This window comes from Halichoerus grypus, chromosome X (assembly GCF_964656455.1).
Source record: "Halichoerus grypus chromosome X, mHalGry1.hap1.1, whole genome shotgun sequence".
NCBI lineage: Eukaryota > Metazoa > Chordata > Mammalia > Carnivora > Phocidae > Halichoerus > Halichoerus grypus.
Window position 1 is genome coordinate 108,476,849 of NC_135727.1, and position 18,060 is coordinate 108,494,908.

Here is an 18,060-nt window from a genome sequence, read left to right on the forward strand (position 1 = left end):
ATCAGAAAGGATGAATACCCAACTTTTACATCAACATGGATGGGACTGGAGGAGATTATGCTAAGTGAAATAAGTCAAGCAAAGAAAGTCAATTATCATATGGTTTCACTTATTTGTGGAACATAAGGGATAGCATGGAGGACATTAGGAGAAGGAAGGGAAAAATGGTGGGGGGGAATTGGAGGGAGAGATGAACCATGAGAGACTATGGACTCTGAGAAACAAACAGGGTTTTAGAGGGGAAGGGGGTGGGGGGATGGGTTAGCCCGGTGATAGGTATTAAGGAGGGCACATATTGCATGGAGTACTGGGTGTTATATGAAAACAATGGATCGTGGATCACCACATCAAAAACCAATGATGTATGGTGACTAAAATAACATAATAAAATTAAAAAAAAATAAAAAAATAAAATAAATACATAAATATTGGCATTAAGGAGAGCACTTGTTGGGATGAACACTGGGTGTTATAAGCAAGTGATGAACCGCTAAATTCTACCCCTGAAACCAATACTACATTATATGTTAACTAACTTGAATTTAAATAAAATCTTGAAAGAAAAAAACCATAAATAACTGAAAATTAAAATGGCTGGTTTCTATTATGCTAGAACTGAGAACAATGCTTTTGAGTTCATGATTCCTTTGGTGGTGTGATTTGAGGCACACACTTGTCCCCAAAGACCCAACTCCCTTTCTGGTAGAATTTGAGGAATCTGCCCCTATAGACTTGCCCAATTTAAGCAAAATATTTTATTTCATTTTTATTTTATTTTTTATTTTTTTCCTTTTGCAACACTTCTAATAAACTCAAATTTTAGATACTTTGGAGTAAAACAAGATTTCATTGTTGACAAGGTTACTTCTGATTTGTGTAAATTCTTTTGGTTTTTCCCTGTACTCCCCCATGCAATCTTGACTGCCACAATGAGACAGAGAGAAAGTATGAGGACACTTTTTTTCTTGCATCTCTAGTGGAAACCTTAGCAGCAGACAGGAACTGCTCCAGGTCTGTCAAATGGATGCATTAGGCAAAATATTTTAAAGTGTAAATGTACTTGAGGGAAGATGGTCATAATCTATTATCAGTCCTTGTTTGTGTGTGTGTGTGTGTGTGTGTGAGTGTATGTTAATCTACTTCTCTTTCCCTCAAGATAAGGGAGAATAACAGAGTAATCAATGCAAGAGTTGAAGGTTGAGCTCAAAATATGGATGAAACAGTAAAAAGGGAATGGAACTGATGTTACATATGTTATCTCACTGGACTTCGCAACAATCCTGGGAGCGCGGCAAGGTATGATTACCCCACCCTGAAATAAAAGGATGCTGGGTCTCAAAATTAAGTGGATTGCCTAAAATTAAACAGTTAATAAATAGCAGCAATAGTCTTCTAATTCTCACTCTGAGTTCTTAGGGTTTTCTCCCCATGATACTCCATTACCTCTTCAACATCTCTGCCTCTTCCCCTGAGTCCATCATGCTACAGGTATAATTTCCTGTCTCCTAGAAATATGACTCTGCCTTCTGGAACTTAAAATCATTCCCATAAGAATTTTTGCTGTAACTTGGTCCTACCTAAAATCCCCAAATTAAAACCAAACACCCAAAATCTGAAGATGTTTCTCAAATTCAGTCTACTAAGCTAAGAGCCAGTAATAATCACTCTGTCTTATCAAACGTGATATAGGTCACTGCTCTGTGTTGAATTACAGGTGATACAAATCCTGAATTAAAATCAGGCAAACCATCTTTTTCATGTAACTGTCTCACAATTAAGAATGTATAATAATTAGTTTCAAATTGTGGTAAATCATCAAAGAAAGTTAGGTATCCTGGGAGTTATTTACATGTGAACAGATGCCTATGGAAATTAAATGGAGTGTGGAAATTTCACAGCATGCTGTAGTAGAAGAGATAAATTAATAAAATGATCACATCTCAAGTTATGTCTGGTATGAAATAGAATTTTTATATATTTTCAAAAGATTCCTATCTTCGGTAGTAGAAGCCAGAAGAAAGTTCAGAACAGTTATCTCGATAAATATGATCACAAAGAATACCAACACAAATACTTCTAACTTTTGTAGCAAACACAGAAGACTTTATATTTGTATGTATATATACACACACACAGGGCAGAAATCGCTGACAATAATTTTAAAATATACAAAAATGATTCTTGCATGTACATTACTGTTAGTTCACAACTATGGGAGCTTCCTGGGTATAATATGAAACATCTACCCCACACAGAGGGCAGGAAGAGACTGGAGAAAGAGGCAGACCACCCCTGGTGGGTAGGTGGGGTCAGGCCGGTGGAAGCACATTCCGAAGACAGGGGAGGGAGGGAGGCACCTCTGATTGCCTAGGTCCAGCTCACGGTCCAACCGTCTACCGGCGGTCACATCCTCTTGATGACCTCTCCCAACAGTTATCAATAGGCTCGTGTTGAAACTGGAAGGCTGCTCCACAGGACATGGAGCCCTGACTTTCAGGTAGGATCTCATACACACACTCAGACAGATGGTTATCATACTGGTAGCAAACCTCAGAGCCTATCAGACTTTGAGTTTTTACCTAGATCAATCAAATCTCAATTTAAACCTGTTTCTCTGCTCCATTGCCAGAGAAATAAGGTCAGGTAGAAAGAGCCACTTTCTTACACCCTTAGCTCAGATCTGCCATATAGTCTCTAGTTTTCTCTTGAATACCTTGGCACAGAAAGTGATATTTAATCCTATGCTCTCAGTTAACTTTGAAATGCCCTAATTAAGCATTCATACTTCAGGTGTGGCTAATTAGCATTGGACCAGTCTAATTAAAGTACACTCTCCTGTTTTGGCTTCAGTTGTCTCACATAAGAGCAACACAAGAAAGTTGAATAATTTACATATTAGCTGTTGCAAATTATTTTGCCTTGGTGAAATGAATGGTATTTCAATATAGAGACACTGGTTAGAAACAAATGAACAGTTAACTCTGGCCCAGCATGGGCTGGTGAAACCCTCCCCAAGGTTCTGTTTAGACAAGTGTCCTGCGGTTAACAAATATTCTGCGGTGGCATTCCCGAAGTCAGCTGAACCTGGCCGCTAAAATGTAGTTCATGGGCTTCAAGTGAATCTTTCATGCAGACTTCTCATCAGAGGGGTAGTACTTCATGAAACTCTAAGGATAGGCCCCGTTGGTTTGTTACTGTTTGCATGTTTGGCAGTATTTGGTGTGAGACTTTAATTGTAATATACCACCTCGAAGTGAGGCAAGCTTATGTCAAAGAATGGACATCAGCCTTACTCTTTTGCACAAATTTCCATTTTTAACAGATTTTAGATTTCACACATCATCCATAGGTTGATACAAACTTCATGAAAAAAATACACATGATAATAAGAGATAAGAACTTAAAAGAGAATCACGTGGAATCATTTATTTTAAAAAAATCCGGTGTTGACAGAGGCTGCTCATCACTGGCAAAATACCTAACAATTAAAAAAAGCAAGAACACTAAATGGGCTTGAGTCTGTTTGCAACAAGGCCCCAATTAATTCCGATGTCTCCTATTTCTACAGCCTCTTAACTGGTGTCCTCACCTCTAGCTTCTCCACATTTTAATCCAGGATATTCTAACTAATAGTGATCCCTGAATGTTAACTTATTTTCCTCAGATTCAAGGTCCTCATTAATTGGGGTGACTGTATTAATTTCCTGGGACTGCTGTGACAAAGTACCACAAACTGGGTGGCTTAAAACAACAGAAATTTATTCTCTCACAGCTCTGGAGGCTAGACGTTCAAAATCAAGCTGTTGGCAGGGCTATGCTTTCTCTGAAACCTGTAGGGGAGAATCTTTCCTTGCCTCTAATAGCTTCTGGTGATTGCTGGCAATCCTCGGCACCTCTTAGCTTGTAGATGTCTCGCTCCAATCTCTGTTTCTGTTGTCACATGGCCATCTTCCTTCTGTGTCTGTGTGTCTCTGTGTCTTCACGTGGTGTTTTCCTCTCTGTATGTGTCTATGCCCAAATTTTCCTTTTTTTTTTTTTTTTTTAATAAGGAAACAGTCCTATTGGACTAGGGCAGTCTCTAATGACCTCATCTCAACTTGAGTACACTTACAGAGACCTTATTTCCAACTAAGATCACATTCACAGGTACCAGGAGTTAGGACTTCAACATATCTTTTTAGGGGTCAAAATTCAACCCAAACAGTGATCCTATCATGTTCAATCCAGGTGACTTTTGAGAGGAAAAGGATATATGCGATTAGTAAGGATGCTGAAATAGTAGGTGTAAGCTGGCTTTAAATATAAGTGGAGGGAAATCATTGGAAGTTAGGGAAAGAAAATGTGTAGAGAAAAAGGCCTATCAATTGAAAAATACATATATATTAGTATATATAAGATATATATGAGTATGTCCTTCTCCTCTATCAGAATAGGAAGATGAATTTAATCAGGAGCACTAGGATGTAAGTTCACCCTATCCCTAATACAACCTGGCTGATCTCTGCAGCTCGCATTCCCCCGGTGACCTATACATTCCTTAACTTCCATTCTTATTGTGCCCTAGATGACAAGTTGGCAAACATTTCCTGTAAAGGGCTGGATAGTAAATATTTTAGGCATTATGGGCCATAAGGCCTCTGTCTTAACTACTCCACTCTAGACAATATATAAACAAGTGGATGTAGCTGTATTCTAATAAAATATTATTTACAAAACCAGGCCCCAGGTGGATTTGGTCTGAGGGACTGATTTGGTAATGATTATCCTAGACCATGTAAGGGGGAGGGAAAAGAGAAAGCTCTGTGAATTCCTGGGAGGGCTCTTTATAAATTGGGGAGATTAGCCTTTTCTTTGTGTTACGGACTGAATTGTGTTCCCTCACAATTCGTATGTTGAAGTCCTATTTCCCGGTACCTCAGAATGTGACTGTATTTAAAAATAAGGCACATTTTAAATTCATCCATTGATTTTTTTTTTGTGAGGCAGAATTTTTTATTTTGATTATGGGACGTATATCCATCATTGCTGTATATTGTCTTACACTTAGAAAATCTTTGAATATATAGTGGTTCAATGCAGGATTATCCCATGTTTCCTTTTGGTATTTTTATGCTGTCATATTTTGCGCATTTAAATTTTGATCTGCGATTTACCCTCATGTGAAGTACAAACTGTAGATGCAACTTTCTTTTTTTCCTCAGATTGCTATCCAGTTTTCCCAACACTATTCTTTGAGTGTTTTATTTTTTTCACAATCTGTTGATGATGCCACTCCTTATATTCTAAAGTTCTGTATGAATCATGTCTATTTCTAGTATTCTTATTCCAATCTTTCTTTTCCTCTAGTAATATTGCATAGTTAAAATATGGAGCCTTTTTGGTACATATCTGGTAGGGATAGTTCTCCCATATTGCTTTTCTGTTTTCAGGTTTTTCTATATATTCTTTTGATTTTAAAAGTTGTCTTATTCCCCACTCCCAAAAATAATCCTACTGGATCCACTTATAATTTCATAGTTTTAAAATGGTTTCTCTTGAACTTTCCAGATACAATATTGTATCTTCTGAAAATGTGATAATTTCATGTCAATTTTACTTTATCTTGTTTAATTGCATTGGTGAATATCTCACACAGAATGTTAAATAAAAAAGATGAGAGTACCTCTGCCTTGATCCTGAATTTAATGTGAAAGCCTTTAGTGTTTTCCTCACTGCTTAGCACAGTAGGCTGGGACAGATAAATATTTTCACGTCAGGGACTTATTCATTACTTAGTCGACACGCCTTTCTTGGGCACCTAATATGTAGAAGGTGCTGTTCAAGGTGTTTGAGATTCTTTAAAGAACCAAAAATACAAAACTCTATGCTCTTGTGGCACTTGTATTCCAGTGGAGTGTTGAGGTAGAGACTTACTGTTCTCCTCTCGATCCTAGGCACAAATGAAGGCTTTATTTCCCAGTATCCCTGAAGTTAGTCAGGGGCACTAGCTGAATTACAGCTAATAGAATCTGAGCAGAAGTAACATGTGTCACTTGCAAACCCTACCTCTCTCTTTCCCTTTGCTAATTGGAAGCCCAGACAGAGGGGATCCAGTAAGGAATTCCAAGGATTCCCTGGGGGAAGTTATCTTACAAGGAAAGGGTGCCTGGAGGCTTGATCAACACTTGGAGGTGGGAAGTAAAATTAGATTTATAGAAATCAATGGCTTTTATAGAATGCATGAAGACAAAAATCAATTAAAAATGTAATGGTAGAAAAGATCTCATCTACAATAGTGTCAAAAAAGAAAAATGACCTAAGAATTAAACATAATAAAAATTGTTCAAGAGCAATGTGAAAAAGTAACCTTAAAGTGCACTTGAAGGACAAACAAGTGTATATGAACAAATAGGAAGACTTACCATGTACTTCGATTAAAAAAAAAAAAAAAAAAACAACTCGTAGGATATGAATCCACTCTGAAAAGATGTGAGCATGTACTAGGTTGGCCAACTTGTCCTGATATGCTCAGGAGCATCCTGGTGTTAGCGCTGGAGGCCTCACATTTTCACGAAACTCATCAGTTGTAGGCAAACCGGGAGGATTAGTCATCCTGGCACAAGGGCATTTGTCGTAGCATTCTTTGTAAGAGAAAAAGACCCAGATCACTCAAAAGCCCATCAAATATGTGCTGTTTGAATAAACCCAGAACATCTGTACAATAGCATGCTCTGTAGCAGGTTGGGGAGACGGAGTGAAAGGGAAATGAACAAATATGGTTGCTAGACATTACTATGGAGTGATTCAGAAGACTTGTTGCATGAAAGAAAGAGGAAGGAAGGGTCAGAAGAGAATGTTCACTATGCCACCATTTTATAAGACATTGAATGAAATATGAATATTTATTTACTTATATATTCAAACATAAAATGTTGTTTAACAATTAAAATGACTATCAAAGAGGAAAAGATAAAACCGTTGAGGAGATAAATAAAAACCGGTTCTCTCTGAATGTGCAACATTTTATAATTTTGACTTAGGAACCATCTAAATTTACAAGCAATATTGAATCAAGAAGTGATATATATATATGAGGAAGAGGTAGGAGAGGAAAGAAAACACCTCTGTAGATCGGTCACATATGATGAGGGCTGAGAATTGGCCATTGGTTTTAGAGATCTTAGAGGTCACTGGTGAACCTGACAAATAACGCTTTTGTTGGAGTGGTGCAGGTACAAAATCAAATGAATTGGTTTTAAGAGAAAATTGGAGGACAGACAAGTACAGTAAGCATAGGCAACCTTTTTTTAAAAGATTTTATTTATTTATTTATTTGACAGTGAGAGAGAGCGAGAGAGGGAACACAAGCAGGGGGAGTGGGAGAGGGAGAAGCAGGCTTCCCGCTGAGCAGGGAGCCTGATGCAGGGCTCGATCCCGGGACCCCGGGATCATGACCTGAGCCTAAGGCAGATGCTTAATGACTGAGCCACCCAGGCGCCCCGATAGGCAACTTTTTTGGAGAAGTTTTGGTGCCAGAGACAGCACAGAAATGAGGTAGTGGCTGTTCTGGGAGAGGGGATCAGGAAACATTTTTATTAGATGAGAGATAATACAGCATGTTTGTATGCTGATCAGAATGATCTAGTAGAGACAGGAAAAGTGATGATATAGACTAGATGGAAGGTAATTTCTGGAAAAATGTTTCTGAGCAGGTGGACAGGTATGCTAGCAATTGGCCATTTCTGACAGATATATGACTCTTTATAAAAGCAATGTATGCTTGATTTCCCATGGACCTGACCAAGAGACTCTCAGAACTGCCCTCCAGTTGCTAGTCAATTCTTGTTCCTCCTCTTTCCATTATCAGAGGGGTCCTATCTGCATTGAGGTCTGAAGCCTTCCCCTGTCTTCTCTCGCTCCATCACACTGTATCTCTCATGGGTAGTTCTCCAGTAGATCCTATACACTTCAAATCTTGTCTGCACATCTGCTTCTTGGAGAACCTGGACTGAAGGTATTTTGACCCTGTGGAAGTATCTTCAGTAGCGCTTTATGAAATGGCCATTGGATAAAATTTACCCTAATTTCTCTGTGGAAAGCCAGCATTTTATATGCATGCTTTCTTTTAGGTTAGTTTGGTAAATTACATTTCCTAGAAAATTAACCATTTCATTCCAAATTTTGAATTTGTTTATGCATAGTTCAACAAAATAGCCTCTTACGATTCTTTTAATTTCCCTGCTTATTGCATATGTTATTTGTGCTTTCCCCACTTTTCTTGATTTGGTTAATTCAGAGTTTATCTCTGTCATTCTAAATAAAGAGATAGCTTTGGAATTAATAATGCTATTGACATGCTTTTATCCTTATCTTTTCCTTCTTTTGTTTGTTGTGATTCCTTTCTCATGTTTTAAGCAAAAGAAATCAAACATTTAAATTATTTATTTGTATTCTTTCCACTTACATCCCATTAAGTCTTGTTACAACATATAATTTTTAATGACTTATTTTCTAGATATCTGCAATTTTGGTTAGTATTCCTTCTTTGACTTGACTGGTATATGAAAGCATTTAGAAAAGTTTTAGTAGATAAGGACCTTTTCTTTCTTGGTCTTATTTTTGATGTCTAGATGTATTCTCATCAGAGAACAGTATATCACTTGTCCCATTTCTGCATTTTGTGGTTTGTTGAGATTTCTTTGTGACTAACATATTATTGCTTTTAAAAAATATTTTAAGATTTTTCAGAATGGGTATTTATTTTTAAATTCTTTTTCTGGTTTATTTATATTTTTATATTTTTGTTATTTTTTAAAAATTTAATTTAATTTTATTATGTTAGTCACCATACAATACATCATTAGTTTTTCATGTAGTGATCCAAGAACTTGTATTCTCTTCTTTAGTACTATAATATTTGGTTTATTTTATATATTTCATTAAATATTCTATTTTGATACGCTATTTCCTTAGAGATTTTTTTTGGTCTTCTTGATCTGTTGTGGCCCAGGAGAGGTGAATCAATATCTCCCACCTCCAGTGTTATTCTCTTGTCTTTCTTTTATGATTTATAGTATTTGCTTTATGAATGGTTTTGCTATGTTATCTCATGTATAGATATTCATAAGAATTATACCTTCATTGTGAATTTTACCATTTAAAACTATAAAATGCCTTTCTTTGTCTGCTTCAAAACTTATGACCTGAATTCCACTTAAACTGATATATTAAGACTAGTATCCTGATTCCTTTTTTTGTTTGCATTTATTTATGCAACTTTGCCATCCATTTATTTGTTAATTTTGTGGAGCCTCAGTCGAACAGAATTGACCAAACATAATTATGGGTTGATGATGCATTATCATCACTTGTTCATGTTTGAGCCTTCATTTTTATTTGTTTATTACATAATGAACACCCAAGAACCCACTACCCAACCCCAGAAGACATCTGTAAAATTAGCTTACTATTCATAAGCTCCTTCTCTATTGCATTCCCCTGCTTCCACCATTCCCTTCTCCCTTCAGGTATCCACTATCCTGAATTTGGTATTTATCACACTCTTCAAACATAAGAGTTTAAATATGTATTATTTAGTTTTCATAATTTTTGAACTTTTTAAAAGGGGTATTATGCTATTTGAAGTTGTGGATACAGGGAAACATGAACAAATTGTGAGCCACTGTTAACATTCTATCATAGGTAGGTCACATGGGATGTAAACATAAGCTTCAATGAAGTATTGTGTTTGAATAATGGATTTACAGTCAGCCTGACTTATTTAAGCTCTTTCATGTTATAAGATGCAGAGGCTCACTCAGGTAAGTTGTTATTGGAATTTTATTATAAAAATTCTGGGAGGAGAAAGGGTGAAGTAGTGACATCTGCTTAGAAGCACTGGTAAGTAATTGGAAGATAATTCTGGATAAGACAAATCGCTAGTAAGTGATGTTATTTTCCCTTCTCTAGTTCTCTGACACTTTTGTGATTTAGCTGTTGTTTTCTTGTTACTGTCAATCAACTGGTTACATTTTGGAGTGATACTTTGATGAGCTTCAATATTCACCAGGTACAATGAGGACTAATATTAGGTGGAGCCTTTGTACCTTGTAACCCTTGGCTGTTGGTAAATTTACAGGTGGCTATTACTGAGTCAGATCTTCATCACTAATTCAGGTCAGCCCAGAGGGCCATTTGAATAGATACTCTTGTGGGTGGAATGACATTTGGATGACATTAACCAATATTAATATTCTTCTCTATCCTTCCCCTAACTCTCCCACATTCTTTTGATCCCATTGAGTCCACTGAGTTTAGTAAGGCATTTAATTATTTGCCCCAGGGAAGGTAGGGCACAAAAGAGTTCAGAAACAACAAAAGAATCAATTCTCTTTAACGTCTGTGGGGTTTTAAAGGCTCAGGCTCTTGATTTTCAAGACTTTAGTTTTTTGAGAGAGAAAAAAGAAGTTTTGTTGTTTTGTTTTGCTTTGTTTTACATCCAGAAGCTTGGCACCAGATAACAAAAGTGAAGGGCCAAACTAAAATAAGGATTTAAATTTATTTCAGTGTCATGGATGAGAGCAAAGATGAAGAGCTAGGCTACTTCATCCTCAGAAAGAAGACTGGGATCCAGTGGCAGGAGGGTTAGAGTGAGGGTATAAATGTGTTGCGGGGAAGATTAGTGGGGCACATAGAAGGAGACACGGCTCGGGGCGCCTGGGTGGCTCAGTCGTTAAGCGTCTGCCTTCGGCTCAGGTCATGATCCCGGGGTCCTGGGATCGAGTCCCACGTCGGGCTCCCTGCTCAGTGGGGAGCCTGCTTCTCCCTCTCCCACTCCCTCTGCTTGTGTTCCTTCTCTCTCTGTCAAATAAATAAAATCTTAAAAAAAAAAAAAAAAGAAGAAGGAGACACGGCTCGCATTTGCAGACTGCCTATGGAGTTCTAGTTCCCCTCCTCACGATCACACACCAAGAGCAGCGAGTCAGCATTTGATCAGTTCCAGGAGGCCATCCTCCCTGTTAATGATCCAGGAACAATTAAACATCCAGGAAAATTTTAGCAGGGGACCTAGAACTTTCAGAGGAGCCCTTCTCCCATCTCTACTGAGAGGTGCTGAGGGAAACAGGATTGTGCTTTCCTGAAATGACCAGGAGAGTGGTGGAGCTCTATAACAAACGAAAACAAGAGTGTATTTGTACAGGACAGGCTTTGGAATATTGTAGATGTCTTTGCAACAACCAGAGCCACCCTGAGTAAACCTTAGCATGGTACTCATGCCTGCAGATCCTAGGTTTCCTCAAATATAATATAATGTATAATGTATATAATCATGCTTACCTCCAATTTTTGGTTATATTTGAAATATATAGAACTGTTACAGGCACAAGGAAAGGATTATTACAGACAGTCATTTTTAACTTACTGACTCTTCTTTGCTGTTTGTTTATAACTCACTAGAGGCACTGTACTTCACTTTTTTAAAATAAATACATCTTAGAATTTGTACATTCTTTTGTACTTAAATGATTTTTAACTGTTCCAAGTCACAAAATTTGGCCCTGACTAGTTTCTTACGAAGACTTTGCTGGTAAAACATCATCTCCAGTTGCCTTATACATTTTCTTGATAAATTGCTTTCTTTCCCCCAGGGAATTTGTACACGATGGTTCAATATTTGAAATTAGAAATATGATAAAACTTTAATAATATAAATGTTTTCATAGAGATATAGAAGACATACCAATGTGTTCAATTAAAATATATAAAGTTTCCATATATGAGAGAATTGGTAGCAGCAAAAAAATTTCCTTCTCTTTTTCATGAATTCTATTAGTAGAGCACAAAACATTCCACACTCTGCAACCCCATGTTTTAGCCCACGTACTCATTGAAATAGGCTGTTAAATTGTGCACAACTTAAATAATCCATAAAGTCTTTCTTTAGCTTTGCACACACTGGAGATTTAATTTAAAAAAGAAATGTTAAAAAACTTAAATAAAATATACTACTAATCCATATAATAAAATAAGGACTTTTTAAAAAAATTTAAATTCAAGTTAGTTAACAACATAGAGTGTAGTATTGGTTTCAGGTGTAGAATTTAGTAATTCATCACTTACATATAACACCCAGGGCTCATCCCAAGTGCCCTCCTTAATGCCCATCACCCATTTAGCCCATCCCCCCACCCACCTCCCCTCCAGCAACTCTCAGCTTGTTCTCTTTAGTTAAGAGTCTCTTTTAGTTTACCTCCCTCTCTGTTTCTATCTTATTTTATTTTTCCTTTTCCTCTAGGTTCATCTGTTTTGTTTCTTAACTTCCACATATGAGTGAAATCATATGATATTTGTCTTTCTCTGACTTATTTCGCTTAGCATAATATACTCTAGCTCCATCCACATTGCTAAATGGCAAGATTTCATTCTTTTTGATGGCTGAATAATATTCTGTTGTATATATATCACATCTTCTTTATCCATTCATCAGTCAATGGGCATTTGGACTCTTTCCATAGTTTGGCTATTGTGGACATTGCTGCTATAAACATTGGGGTGCATGTGCCCCTTTGAATCAGCACTTTTGTATCCTTTGCAGTTAAGATCCTTTTGTATCCAATTACAGTAGTGCAATTGCTGGGTCGTAGCGTAGTTGTATTTTTAACTTTTTGAGAAACCTCCATACTGTTTTCCAGTGACTGCACCAGTTTGCATTCCCACCAACAATGCAAAAGAGTTCCCCTTTCTCCACGTCCTTGCCAACATCTGTTGTTTCCTGAATTGTTAATTTTAGCTATTCAGACAGGTGTGAGGTGATAGGTATCTCATTGTGGGTTTGATTTGTATTTTCCTGATGATGAGTGATGTTGAGCATCTTTTCATGTGCCTATAGCCATTTGTATGTCTTCTCTGGAGAAGTGTCTGTTCATGTCTTCTGCCCATTTCTTAACTGGATTACTTGTTTTTTGGGTGTTGAGTTTGATAAGTTCTTTATAGATTTTGGATACTAGCCCTTTATCCGATATGTCATTTGCAAATATCTTCTCCCATTCCGTCAGTTGTCTTTTAGTTTTGATTGTTTCCTTCACTTAATGTTACACTACATTCCTAATAATCACCAGAGAATACTTTTTATTATTTATTTATTCGAGAGAGAGCGAGAGTGCATGCTCATGTGTGGGGGAGGGGCAGAGGGAGAGAATCTTAAGCAGATTCCCCACTGAGCAGGGAGCCTGACATAGGGCTTGATCTCATGACCCATGAGATCATGACCTGAGCTGAAACCAAGAGTCTGAGGCTTAACTGAATAAGCCACCCAGGCGCCCCTGTAGAGAATACTTTTTAAAAAACTGACATAAGCATTATATTGTGCCATAGGCATAATTCTAGGTTCAGTTGAATTCCTTTTTTTAAAAACTACCTAATAAACTCATAGTTCTTAAATGTTCAATCAAATCAATTCTGTAGGTGAAGTGTGGGAAGTGAGTGGGCATAATGCAAGTGAATATTGATAGCATGCGATTGTCAGGAAGACCTAACTGATCACAGAGACCTGTATGGTGGTTTGCTCTGATGACCCCCAAGGGGGCCAAAGAAGAAAGAAAATCAATCTGAGGAAGAATGTAAAAATAATGAAGAGGTGGGAAAGTAAAAAGAGAAAGGACAAGACTGAAGCCAATAGAGGAAAACATACTGTGTGAAGGTATGGGGTGCGGATGGTGGGCTGGCTGGATGACTGGAGAGAGAAAGGGGAACTGAGTAAGATGAAATTATGACATGAACACTTCCTTTCATTGATACATTGCTTTGTCATTCTCACATTAACTCTTTTTTTTTTTTTTAAGATTTTATTTATTTGACAGAGAGAGAGAGACAGCGAGAGAGGGAACACAAGTAGGAGGAGTGGGAGAGGGAGAAGCAGGTTTCCCGCAGAGCAGGGAGCCCGATGTGGGGCTCGATCCCAGGACCCAGGGATCATGACCTGAGCCGAAGGCAGACGCTTAATAACTGAACCACCCAGGTGCCCCTCACAATAACTCTTTAAGACAGAGGAGCTCTAATTGCTTCGTTTTATAGATGAGGTAAAACTGAGGTCATAGACAAGTGATACAGTGGAAACAAGAATACACAGAGCTGGAGTTGGGACTAAAAGTGGGAGCAGTAGAATTCTAGATTAGTACTCTAATGAGGCAGGGTTTTCCCCTCCTTTATGGATAACAGTATAAATCATTTTAATCAGTAACATTTAAAATATTGCGATGAAACCCAAAGATTGGATCTGTTAGTGTCGGCACACATTAAGAGAGAAAATGTGAGATCTCTACATCTTGGAAGCGTTCAGAATATGCAAAACAAAAAAAAGTTACCATTAAGGATATAGTATTTCTGGGGCACCTGGGTGGCTCAGTCTGTTAAGCATCTGACTCTTGATTTTGGCTCAGGTCATAATCTCAGGGTTGTGAGATTGAGCCCCATGTCGGGCTCCATGCTGGGTGTGGAACCTGCTTAGGATTCTCTCTCTCCCTCCCCCTGTGCCCCTCCCCCGCCTTTCCCCCCCCCCCAAAAAAGTATAGTATTTCAAAGACCTTATTTTACTACAGTGGGGCAAATTACTCAACTTAAGTTCTGGGGAGCAGTGGAATGTTCTTTGTAAGGAGATTTTACTTGTAAGAGTACTTATACAAGAGAAGATTATGAGTGCCTTTTTGTCTCCATACTCACTAAAGAAGTAAAATATTTTATGTGAGCCAATCCAATTGCATATGCTATATGGATTGTTTGTAGGGATGCTCTGGTATTTTAAAGTTCTCTGAGGCATTAGAAAGTTTAATGTTTCTAATGAAAAGCATTAAGCTAACCACAAAGTTTTTGGAAAAAAGAAGGTGAGTATTTCAGAAATTGAACAGCATAACATTTTTCCCCTACCAGTGTTGTTCAAAATGGTTCCTTTGGTCAAATTCATTCCTTTCAGGTGCAAATAAATCCAGCGCTAGTAATTTAGAGCTAAATTCAAGAGAGAAAAATACTATATATGTTATTTCAGTTTAGTTATGATAAAATTCCTTGGTAATGCAAGAATAAGTGTCCATTACATAATACATATGCTGTATATAGAGAAGAATATCTAAATATTTGATAAACATACCATTCTTGGAATACACTTAGATTATCTATTTGAACCAGTTTTCTCCCTGCATACAGTAGAATGTTAAAGAGGAAGATCTCTAGAGTTCTAAAATACTTCCTTTTTTTTTTTTTTTTTTTTTTTTTTTTAGTACACTAACTGTGTTACCAGAGAAGCTGAGCTTTGAGGGGCAAATCAGTGACCAAGAAAAGATTCTTGCTCTTGAAATCTTTTTGCTTTCACTATCTGGCATCAAGGATTCTCAAGTATTGTCTGAGAGAAGGAACAGGGCAAAGTGACTCAACCTCTAGCCAAATCCAATTTTTTTCTCTCTCTCCCTCTCTCCTTCCTTTATATCCTGTCTCACTAGCTCTTTCATTGACAGCTTTAAGGAAAACAAGACACTTTTGAAGAGAAAAATCACCCAGGTTTTTGGGTCCAACTACTTACTAGGAATGGCTCTAGGAAATTTACTTAATTTCTCTAATTCTCACCGACTTTTGTGAAATGGAGATAATAACAGAACCTGGGTCGTGGAATATTTGTGAAGATTGAATGAAATATGCCAGTAAAGTCTTACCACAGTGTCTGTGGCATAGTAAACTCTCAATAAACCTTCAGTTACTATTATTGGGGAAAAGCTGTTGTCAATCACTCTGATTATATTTATTTAAAGATTTAATTGATCTGCCCTGTTTATGAGCTTCAAAGCATTCCCTGAAAAATGGACTGTTTTACTTTTTTGCTACATAAAAAGTAATGGGAAACAAAAGTTGCACCTGGAATTAATTTCAGATGAAAATGTGTTCTTCAAGTGGTCTTCTGCTGAAATGGCCTCTGACATCATGGAGATGTTGGTATCAGAGGCCATTTCAGCCTGGGACCACTCAGAGAACATACTTGAATCCATGGTGGGCTCAAGAGGGTCTAGCCTCGTCTAAGTGGCCACATGAGGGATTTTACAATGCTAATGACTGTGGTGTACCATTAATGAGCCTGGGAATAGAGTCCCAGATGTTTTCAATGATAGTATAACTGCAGTACAATGAAATATCTAGGGGAGAAATTGGGGTTGGCTTGTTTCTTATAGATTCTAATCAATCCACCTGGAGAAGTATGGCACATTTTGGGATAGATTTAAATAGATTCTGGAATGAATACTCAGGAAAAACATTATTCTTCTCACTTAACTTAAATTTGTTGGATTTTGGTAAAATTTGGTCCACTGGTGTGCTGGATGCATTAAATCAAGGCACTGCACTCTGGAATTCATATGCTACAAATAGGTAATTTATCTTCTTTGGAAGCACAAGTGCATTTAGTTATATGATTATAAAAGTCTTTTTTTTTAATGGAACCAGTTTGATAAATTTTTCATCCACCCGAGAGCTCTGCTTTCTATTTGAATTAAATTCTAAGTTATCTAGACATCAGCTACTTAACCCTAGAGCTTAATCCCATCACTTCCTAAAATTCTCCTTGCTGAGGTCAAAAGAACTTAGAAAAGTAGCTTTTATGAAAAGTCTAATGACTGGCAACATTATCTTTCTTTTGAACATGGTGCTGTATTTATCTGAAGACTCATATTGCCCAATCACTGGGGAAAGATATTTAAGAAAATTGTCTGCACTTTATTTCCTTTTCCTTTATTTGCATTTCTGCCTCCACCCGCCCCATCCTTAGACCTGATTAAATTCATCTTCCTATTCTGATAGAGAAGGACATACTCATATATGTCATATATGTACTAATATATATGTGTTTTTCAATTGATAGGCCTTTTTCTCTACACATTTTCTTTCCCTAACTTCCAATGATTTCCCTCCACTTATATTTAAAGCAAGTTTTCACAGATAACTAAAAAAAATACTTGCTATCTTTAGAGATGCTCTCATGTAGCTTTTCTTTTTGGTTAACATGAAAAAACAAACGAGGAACTATGATTGTGTGATAACCACTATAAAGAAAATAATCTATGAATTCTTATGGGTTTTGTAGAACATTTTCACTGTGGCAGTGGATGGAGGTGGAGGTGGGGAACTTCATAGGGAAACCACTCAAATAGAAAGATAAAAATAACCTCAGTGTGAAATTATCCTTAACACTTCAGTCAAATTGGAATTCAATTCTCAATGTGTTTGTGTGGTCTAGGGAACTAATGTTGATAAAGAGAGAGACATCTCTCAGTGGCAAAATCATTGTCTTCTATGACTTTAGTTCATGTTTGAACTGAAGTATGTAAATGGATATTTATGATGAATAAATGCTACTTGATGATATTATATTATTAAATTCATGCTCTCATAATACACTTTAAGTCAATTTGCCAAATGCTCCCCCAAATCTGTATTAGCATAGTTTTATATTTATTCCAAAAATATCATTTTGCCCTTTAGTGCAGTTATGTAAACTTTTTTTTTCCATTTAAAATTAAACATAGGACTAGGCATCAGTAAAAAAAGTTTAAAACTTTGAAAACATGCCTCCCTTTCTTCTGGTTCCTTCTCTCTTGTGTGAATTTCAATTTTGAAATGAACATTTAGAGACACTAATAAGGTTGATACTGAATGAGTTCGTATGTTCTTTGAACCTTCTTACTTTTTTGTTGCATTTAGGACTAGGTTAAAGATGCATTCAAAGATAGGGATCTGGAAATACTGATTCACTTTTGATATTTGCCTGAACACTTTTAGAGGTAGCATTCTTTTTTTTTTTTTTTTTTATGTAATCTGCTTTTCATTTGCCTAATAATAGCTTATGAGCTCTTTCTTTCTGCTCAGTACTTAACTGTCAGGCTAAGCTGAGTCTCACATAGGTCTCAATATTCAATACTTCACATTTTATCACATTATCTTTGCGGGTTGCAGTTCACTGATTCCCCCTGAAAATAGTTTAACAGCATTTTCCTACTACCCCCCAAATTAAGGTCTCATTTATTCATTGCTTCATTGTGATTTCTC

The 18,060-nt window shown here is 37.0% G+C and overlaps 1 non-coding gene across 1 annotated transcript; it reads right to left on the reverse strand.

Annotated features, from left to right (window-relative positions):
- Positions 1–895: 895 nt before the first annotated feature.
- Positions 896–1,030, reverse strand: LOC118526308 (small nucleolar RNA SNORA31). The gene has a single exon (XR_004917509.1). It is a non-coding gene; the product is annotated as a small nucleolar RNA SNORA31 (small nucleolar RNA).
- Between the last annotated feature and the right edge of the window lie 17,030 nt (positions 1,031–18,060).